Below are 10,028 nucleotides of genomic sequence, written 5' to 3'. Positions count from 1 at the left end.
GGAAGTAGGCAAAGCATTCCCCTCACAAAACGCTAGCGGCATAGGTCAGGAATCAGTGGACAACCAAGGCGTACAGCCGAGAGAGGCACAAGTCCAATCCGCCAGAGGTAGGGGAACAGTCTTTAAGATGTGGGACAGTTTTCTCAGCCCCTCACGTACCACAGCCCCTGAGGTGCGGGGTAGTGCCACGAGAAATCCTACGTTTGCCCAGATGCTCAAGGAGTACCTTGCAGATCGAACAACTGTACTCCGACATTCCTCTGTGCCTTACAATTATTGGGTATCCAAGGTGGACACGTGGCATGAATTGGCTCTCTACGCCTTGGAAGTCCTGGCCTGCCCTGCCGCTAGCGTTTTGTCAGAGCGTGTTTTTAGTGCCGCAGGTGGAATCATTACAGATAAACGCACCCGCCTGTCAACTGAAAATGCTGACAGGCTGACTCTGATCAAGATGAACAAGGGTTGGATTGGGCCAGACTTCACCACACCACCAGCAAATGAGAGCGGAATTTAAAATTTGTAACGGGAATTTGCCATGTACCTCCAGTCACCCATGGGTACACACTTCTGGACTTTGGATAATCGCTGGACTGCTCCTCCTTCTCCTCATGCGCCACCATGATGACCGTTACAAGAGTTAGGCCTTTGTTTCAGGTATACCCCCAGTGGTAAATTTTTTCGCCCATTCTTTGCAGAATGGACATTACAACGACAGGAGACCCGCTCCTTTGCAATGGGAACAATGTTTTGAGGCCCTCATGCACGTCTCTATGCAGGGACAACGTGGAGCCTCCCAATTTTTGGCTGCCCTGCCAAAGGGCTATACTATAATACACCCACTTCCTGACAATGGACACTTAATGTTTTGAGGCCCTCATGCACGTCTCTATCCAGGGACAACGTGGAGCCTCCCAATTTTTGGCTGCCCTGCCAAAGGGCTATACTACAAAAGACCCACTTCCTGACAATGGACACTTAATGTTTTGAGGCCCTCATGCACGTCTCTATCCAGGGACAACGTGGAGCCTCCCAATTTTTGGCTGCCCTGCCTAAGGGCTATACTATAATACACCCACTTCCTGACAATGGACACTTAATGTTTTGAGGCCCTCATGCACGTCTCTATCCAGGGACAACGTGGAGCCTCCCAATTTTTGGCTGCCCTGCCAAAGGGCTATACTACAAAAGACCCACTTCCTGACAATGGACACTTAATGTTTTGAGGCCCTCATGCACGTCTCTATCCAGGGACAACGTGGAGCCTCCCAATTTTTGGCTGCCCTGCCTAAGGGCTATACTATAATACACCCACTTCCTGACAATGGACACTTAATGTTTTGAGGCCCTCATGCACGTCTCTATCCAGGGACAACGTGGAGCCTCCCAATTTTTGGCTGCCCTGCCAAAGGGCTATACTATAATACACCCACTTCCTGACAATGGACACTTAATGTTTTGAGGCCCTCATGCACGTCTCTATCCAGGGACAACGTGGAGCCTCCCAATTTTTGGCTGCCCTGCCAAAGGGCTATACTACAAAAGACCCACTTCCTTCCAATGGGCACTTCAGGTTTACAGGCCCTCATGCACGTCTCTATCCAGGGACAACGTGGAGCCTCCCAATTTTTGGCTGCCCTGCCTAAGGGCTATACTATAATACACCCACTTCCTGACAATGGACACTTAATGTTTTGAGGCCCTCATGCACGTCTCTATCCAGGGACAACGTGGAGCCTCCCAATTTTTGGCTGCCCTGCCAAAGGGCTATGCTATAATACACCCACTTCCTGACAATGGACACTTAATGTTTTGAGGCCCTCATGCACGTCTCTATCCAGGGACAACGTGGAGCCTCCCAATTTTTGGCTGCCCTGCCAAAGGGCTATACTACAAAAGACCCACTTCCTTCCAATGGGCACTTCAGGTTTACAGGCCCTCATGCACGTCTCTATCCAGGGACAACGTGGAGCCTCCCAATTTTTGGCTGCCCTGCCTAAGGGCTATACTATAATACACCCACTTCCTGACAATGGACACTTAATGTTTTGAGGCCCTCATGCATGTCTCTATCCAGGGACAACGTGGAGCCTCCCAATTATTGGCTGCCCTGCCAAAGGGCTATACTACAAAAGACCCACTTCCTTCCAATGGGCACTTCAGGTTTACAGGCCCTCATGCACGTCTCTATCCAGGGACAACGTGGAGCCTCCCAATTTTTGGCTGCCCTGCCAAAGGGCTATACTACAAAAGACCCACTTCTTTCCAATGGGCACTTCAGGTTTACAGGCCCTCATGCACGTCTCTATCCAGGGACAACGTGGAGCCTCCCAATTTTTGGCTGCCCTGCCTAAGGGCTATACTATAATACACCCACTTCCTGACACTGGACACTTAATGTTTTGAGGCCCTCATGCACGTCTCTATCCACGGACAACGTGGAGCCTCCCAATTTTTGGCTGCCCTGCCTAAGGGCTATACTACAATAGACCCACTTCCTTACAATGGGCACTTCAGGTTTACAGGCCATCATGCACGTCTGTATGCAGGGGCATTGGTGAACCTCACAATTTTGGACTGCCCTGGCAAAGGAAAATACTACAAAGACTCAGTTCCTCAAAATGGGCACATTAGACTCAGAGGCCTTTATGTACGTCTCTTCTCAGGGACATCGGAGTGCCACACAATGTTTTACATAAAATCTTTCATGTATTGATCTCAAAAAGTAACATACATTAGCTCTATCTCACTATTGGGTATGTGCCCTTAACATTTCCGCTATGAAAAATCATTTTGGTGTCATTTTGGAAGGTTTTCTGGTGAGTCCGTAAAAATGGCGTAAAACGCGGACAAAATTATTCACAGCTGTGACTTTTGAGTGATAAATGCTTCAAGGGGTCTTCCCCATGCTGTTGCCATGTCATTTGAGCACTCTTCGGAGACTTTTGTGCCATTTTTAGGGTTTCTACATGCTGCCGGTGGTCATTTCACAAAAATACTCGGGTCTCCCATAGGATAACATTGGGCTCGGTGCTCGGGCCGAGTACACGAGTATCTTGGGAGGCTCGGCCCGAGCTTCGAGCACCCGAGCTTTTTAGTACTCGCTCATCACTACTAATAAACCTAAAAAATAAAAATAAATTGAATAAAAATCATGAATGTTGTGTTATAACAGGAAATTCGGTGTAAGAATGAATATCCGGGATGAGAGTTCAGCGAATGAGTTATAGAAATTGTTACAAAAAGGAGTGTGTACGGTTTATGCGTAAATTTTCAGAATGCGTACATGAAAATTATATGTATGTGAGAATGTCCCCCATGCTTTGTAAAAAGTTATTTATGAAAATGTAAATAAAATATATAAAAATGCCTAATTATTTATAATTTATGAGAAAGATATATATGTATGGAAGAATGTTATAAGGTGTCCAAGAACCATAAAGAAAAAGGGTGCATATATAATGTTAGAGGTCTAGAGTTCCACCAGGCTATATCACCCCTAAAGAAATAGAAAGAAGACCTTACTACCTGTGTACCCCAAAAAAAGCTATATTTCTTAGCCAGGATTATGGTGGAGATATGCACAAGTGAAATAAGAATATAAAGTAATACAATAAGATTATAAAACCAATATGTGTGCATTCATGCACCACCCGGTACGCTACCCTTGCCAAATTGCTCACTCTAGATCCCCACACGATCCATGAAGCCGTTCCCCCGGTCACACCGCCTGCTGCCGGTTCCCACTCATCCCTGGGGGAGTTAGGCGAGTGGTATCGAGAGCTACATGTCGGCACTGATGATATCCCCATACACCACAAGGAAGGGGTATACCGGGTGGTACAGGAGTATGAGCGGGTTTTTAGCAAGCACCCTCTAGATTTTGGGCAGATTAAAGGGGTTCAACACCACATCCCTACCGGTACACACTCCCCTATTAAAGAGAGATACAGGCCTATTCCCCCTGCGCACTACCAATGCGCCAAAGACATGTTGAGGAACATGAAGGAGGCAGGGGTTATTAGGGACAGCTGTAGTCCCTGGGCCGCTCCGTTGGTGCTGGTTAAGAAGAAGGATGGCACCATGCGGATGTGTGTGGATTACTGGAAGATTAACCAGATAACGCATAAGGATGCTTACCCTCTGCCCCGCATCAAAGAGTCCCTGGCCTCGCTGAGAACCGCTAACTACTTCTCCACCCTTGACCTCACCAGCGGGTACTGGCAGGTGGCCGTGGCACCGGAAGACCGAGAGAAGACTGCCTATGGGACCGTTTTGCTGTACTTGGATGATGTGATTGTGTACTCACAGACGTATGAAGCCCACCTGGAGCACCTAGCCGAGGTGTTCGCGTCCCTTGCCAAGTATGGGATGAAGTTGAAGCCCTCAAAGTGTCATCTGCTGAAACCCAGAGTGCAGTACCTAGGACATGTGGTTGGTGCGGAAGGTGTCGCCCCCAACCCCGAGAAGATCACCGCCATCCAAGACTGGCCGAGACCGACCACAGTGAGGGAAGTGAGGCAGTTTCTGGGCCTGGTGGGATATTACCGTCGCTTCATTAAGGGGTACACAAAGATGGCTGCCCCCATGCAAGACCTCCTCGTAGGACAGACCAAGGGTGGTAGATCCCTAGTAGCCCCATTGGTGTGGGAAGAAAAGCATGAGGAATCCTTCCGCCAGCTGAGAACAGCCCTGACCGGAGAGGAAATCCTAGCGTACCCTGACTACAGCCGCCCATTCATCCTCTACACCGACGCCAGCAATGTGGGCTTGGGGGCTGTTCTATCCCAGGTCCAAGACAGAAGGGAAAAGGTAATAGCTTATGCTAGCCGAAAACTCCGACCGACTGAGAGGAACCCTGAGAACTACATCTCCTTCAAGCTTGAGCTCTTGGCACTGGTGTGGGCTATCACCGAGCGGTTCCGCCATTACCTGGCAGCAGCCAAGTTCACCGCGTACACAGACAATAACCTGCTGACCCATCTAGATACGGCCAAGCTGGGCGCGTTGGAGCAGCGGTGGGTGACCAGGTTAGCCAACTACGATTTCACCATCAAGTACCGGGCCGGCCGTACCAACGTCAATGCCAATGCACTCTCCCGGATGCCCCACCTGTCGGAAGAGGGGCCAGAGGATGATGACCTCGAAGAGATCGAGTTGCCTGCATTTCACCGGCCATTCACTGAGAAGGTGCACGTCTACCAACAACGGGTGAACCTGGATCCGCTGCCCCGACAGGACTGGCAGGAAGCTCAGGACCAGGCACCTACTGTCCGCCTGGTCAAGACTCTAGTGGAACAGGGTTCTGCTGGGATAGACCCTGCTGCCCCTGCCGAAGCCCAACGTCTGTGGCAAGAACGGACCCGGCTATACCTACACCAGGGGAAGTTGTATCGCGAGCTGATTAATCAAAAGACTCACAAGAAGATCCGCCAGCTGGTGATTCCCCAGGCTAACGTGCCCACCGTCCTGCAAGCATACCATGATGGTGCAGTGCACTTCGGGTGGAAGAAGCTAGAGATGTTGTTAAGAGAGCGGTTCTATTGGAGTGGAATGCGGGAATCTGTGGAGGCCTGGTGCCGAGAATGTGGCCCTTGCGCATTGAGAAGGAAGGACGAGGCCAGCCAGAAGGCACCCCTACACCCGATCATTACACACCAACCGCTGGAGCTGGTTGCCCTTGACCATGTAAAGCTCACCCCCAGCCGAAGTGGGTACACCTACGCTCTGACCATCGTAGACCACTACTCGAGGTTCCTGGTGGTTGTCCCAGTTAAGGACTTAACCGGCCGCACCGCTGCTAAGGCTTTCCAGGCTTATTTCTGTTGACCGCATTGGTACCCGGAGAGGGTGCTTACCGACCAGGGTCCGGCCTTTGAAGCAGAGGTATTCCAGGAATTCTGCCAGTTGTACGGCTGCAAGAAAATCCGGACCACGCCTTACCACGCCCAAACCAATGGCATTTGTGAAAAGATGAACCACTTGGTCCTGGGCCTCCTCAAGACGTTACCACTGGAAGAGCGGAACCTGTGGCTGGAGAAGCTACCTGACCTGGTCGATATGTACAACAACATCCCTTCCAGCTCTACGAAATGCACTCCAGCATACCTGATGAGAGCTCGTCCCGGCCGGCTACCAGTGGATCTGGAAATGGGCTTGGAAGCTTCAGAAGCACTCCTGTCGACAGCTGAATGGGACACTCGGCGGAGGACACAGTACCGACAGGTCCAGGAGTATGTTGAAAAGAACTTGTGCCGGAGTCGGGGACAACAGGAGCAGTGCTTCAACAAGAAGGCGCCTGCCGGTTCCTTCCAACCTGGGGATGTAGTGCTGAAGCGGAAAAGAAGGGCCCACAAGCTGGATGATCAATGGGAAAAAACCCCGTATCTAGTCCAGCCCACAGGATGGGAGAATGGGAAGGCCTACCAGATCAGCCGTGACCAGGGGGGGACTTTGGCCACGGTTTCCCGAGACCACCTGAAGAAGTGCCCACCAGCATTGAGAGTAGCGGATGAGGCTCCAGTTCCCAGTCCAGTGGAGAAGGAAAAAGAGGTAATCCACACCATGATGGGTGATTTTCCAGCAGACTGGCCTACACAGAACGGTGCGGTGATCCTTCCAGTGATACTGTTCCCACAACCCGTGGATGAAGAAATGATGGAAACGGTTAACCGCGAGCCAGTGCCCAGGGATGTACCTGTACCCAGCTCCCCTACGCCTCCGCCTGCCCCACATGATAGCAGGGAGGAGGAACTGACTGTTCCCTCTGCCCCACTGCCTGTCACCACTGACACCGGACCCCGAAGGTCCACTCGCCCCAACCTAGGTAGACCCCCACTTAGGTACAGGGAAACTACTCTTTAAAAGGGGGGGGCTTTATGTGTTGAGTGTACCAGTTTGAAAGTTTTAAATGATAAGTAAAGATGATCAACCAAAGAAGTTTACCTGATTGAACCGTGATTAAACCGGCCGTTGCCGGCAACTGTTGTCCCCGTAGGGACTGTGCAACCATTGCGTAAGGAACTGCTTACGGACAAGCCCGAGAACTTGCAGGGCAACCACAAACTTAGTGCAATGTAAATAAAAATGTTTGTTGGCTTGACACCGTTACCGCCTCCGGAGAGGCTGATTTGGGAGGATGGGCCTGGAGGAAAGGGATGGCCTAGGCCCGCCACTACCGTAACCGGTGGCGATCCTCCGGGGGTTCAGGGGTCCCCTTGGACGTGGGCCCCCTGAAAGACACAGAACCCGCTCGGGCAACTTGGTGCTGGACTGGGGTCAAGGGGTGCTGCCCGCTTCTTAGGGGCAGCATCAGGGCCAGGTTGTTTGGGTGGGAGAAGAGCGGAAGCTGTACCGTTGTAAAATGTTTATGATGCTTTTACATGTTTTACCGTTTTATTCTTTTTCAGTTGTGAAAATAAAACCGGTGATGGACGGGCAGCCCGCGGACGGTCTGCATTTTACTATAGGGGAATGTGGCGCCCTGGACAAGCCAGGTCGTCACAGGTACTACACCAACACACTCTACACTCCGGCTAGGCACACCGAAGCTAAACACAAATCCTAGTTGCCTTCCTCCAGGGGCTGATGTCCACACCAGGGGGTGGGCCAGGCGGTTGATCCCACCCACCGAGGAGTTCACAGTCCTGGAGGCGGGAAAAGGAGTCAGATTAGAGATCAGTTTTGGAGTTAGAGAAGTGAAGAGGAGAGGAGACTGACCGTGTCCGGGTGTGTGGCCCGGGCACTCAGCAAGGTTGGCAGACGGTGGTGACCTTCTGCAGGAGAGGCTGATTGGAGTGAACCGTACGGACCGGGGATGGGCGGTGGCCCGCCGGTACCAGATCGGGGAGTGAAGAGAAGCCAGCACCATCCGGCAGGGCCTACGGACCCCGACCAGGCTAGGAGTCGCCGTAAAACCGGTCAAATCCGTTAGCGACAGGAACCTCCAGGGTTTCCCAGCAATCAAGACCCGATTGAAGGCAACAGCTCACACCGTAGAGGGAAGCACAGTCACCGCCAAGGCTACAGTTCCCAGGGCCAGAGCCTGCGGGCAAAAGGGGCTCCCTCAGCATCCATCCAAGCTGGGGAGCGGGTTACCGGTGGGAAGCCCGCTAGATTTTGGGGGAATAAAAGGGGTCCAACACCACATCCCCACAGGTGCACACCCACCCATCAAAGAGAGCTATAAGCCAATACCACCTTCACATTGCCAGTGTACCAAGGACATGTTGAGCAACATGAAGGCGGCTGGGGTTATCCGTGACAGTTGTAGCCTTTGGGCAGCTCTGTTGATCCTGTTAAAAAAGAAGGACGGCACCACTCCCCGTATTGAGGAATCGCTAGCTGCATTGAGAACTGCAAATTATTTTTCTACCCTTGATCTCACTAGTCACTATTGGCAAGTGTCCGTTGCTGAGGCAGACCGGGAGAAGACCGCCTTCGCCACCCCTATGGGTCTCTGCGAGTTCAAAAGCATGCCCTTCGAGCTGTGCAATGCGCCAGGAACCTTCCAGAGGCTGATGGAATGCTGCTTGGGACAAGATTTTAGGGTGTATAAAAAGGGAGATTAGATCCCGTGATCCCAACGTATTGTTACACCTCTATAAATCACTTGTAAGGCTACATCTGGAATATGGGAACCAGTTTTGGGCTCCACATTTTAATAAGGACATTCAGAAGTTAGAGTCAGTTCAAAGGTGGGCAACTAGACTACTACAAGGAATGGAAGGCCTCCCATATGATGACAAGTTGAAAAAGTTATTAAGTGATTATTGGCTGCAATGGGGCTTTCTGGCTGGTGCCAGCCTCTCTTCTTAGCACACAGGAACCACAATCCCTACACCATGCTTCAATGGATTCTCTCATCCCAGCCCAGTAAAACTACATATTTTACACAGTCATAAGCAGCCAAAAGGGATCTATTCTATTCAATTGCAAATGATCTAGATAAGACTGAGAATAAGATACTGCACGGGACATAGCAGAGTTGGTCAAGTTGAGTGGAGATGAGTTTGCTATTTGGCACAGCTTTTTGCATCAATAAAGCAAGTAAAAGGTGTGAAAGATAAAAAAAAGGGTGAAAGTGTGAAAAGTGAATTGGCCAAATTGAGGTGCATATAAAGTTTTTGCTTTCTTTCAATTCACTAATGGGGCTCATTTGAATCAGGTGAATTGAGTTCTGCTTTTGGAAACTGGGTTAAGAAGGGGTGCACCGGTCCTGGAGGTACTGCAATACCAGGTCAATGCGTGCAGTGGACAGAGCAAGATTTTTTCCATCTCCTTGTTCTAAAAATCCATTTAATATATGGTCCCCAGAGAGGGGACGTATCAGATATTAAACTGATAAGAACAGATTTAATTTTTGTTTTTTTCTGTTTATCAGTAGGACTTCAAAATAACAAAGGTGATCGCCTCCCGTTGCCTGGGAACCGTCCAGGCACAAGAGGGCTATGTGTCACCAGAAGGCGCACACACTTCCTCAAGGCCGGCAGACGTGCAATCCCAGGCACCTTCCAGTACCGACCAAGGTAGCGTCCTCCGAAACTACACTTGATCTTAGCCAAAAGGCCGAGAAGCTATAACCCGAATTGGTTACGGCCTTGAGTGGCACCCTGGCCTATACCGGACACATCTTAGGGAGAGGGAGACAAACCCACGCCTACAGAAGACATTTTGTCACCCAAGCCAACCCTTGAAAAGGCTGTTTTGCAGAGCAAAAACAAGAAGAATGGTGCTTTTTGCAGCCGCCGCCCACTGCAATGAATCTGAATAACTCCTCCTTTTGGACACAAGCACCTCCCCTCCCCCTTGCAGTCTTTCCAATTCATGATACAAAAAGACGGACGGACAGGACAGGCTGCCTGACTTTCCGTCACTGCCACCCTTTGCCATCCTTGCCCGTAGAAAGCCCTTTCATCATCCCCAAACCCTAATCTTTTCCCTTCCCTTCCCAGATGCGTCTCACTCCCTTTCATTAGGAAGTGAGCGCAGCCTTTTCTCCGTTCTGCACATGCGCGACGTTAAACACAAAT

At 50.6% G+C, this 10,028-nt stretch overlaps 1 pseudogene; it reads right to left on the bottom strand.

Annotated features, from left to right (window-relative positions):
- Positions 1-9,198: 9,198 nt before the first annotated feature.
- LOC142289200 (U2 spliceosomal RNA) lies at positions 9,199-9,405 on the bottom strand (annotated as a pseudogene).
- Between the last annotated feature and the right edge of the window lie 623 nt (positions 9,406-10,028).

This window comes from Anomaloglossus baeobatrachus, unplaced genomic scaffold (assembly GCF_048569485.1).
Source record: "Anomaloglossus baeobatrachus isolate aAnoBae1 unplaced genomic scaffold, aAnoBae1.hap1 Scaffold_91, whole genome shotgun sequence".
In the NCBI taxonomy this organism is placed as follows: Eukaryota; Metazoa; Chordata; class Amphibia; order Anura; family Aromobatidae; genus Anomaloglossus; species Anomaloglossus baeobatrachus.
Note: the sequence above shows the minus strand (reverse complement) of the source record. Positions and strands in the feature narration are given on the sequence as shown.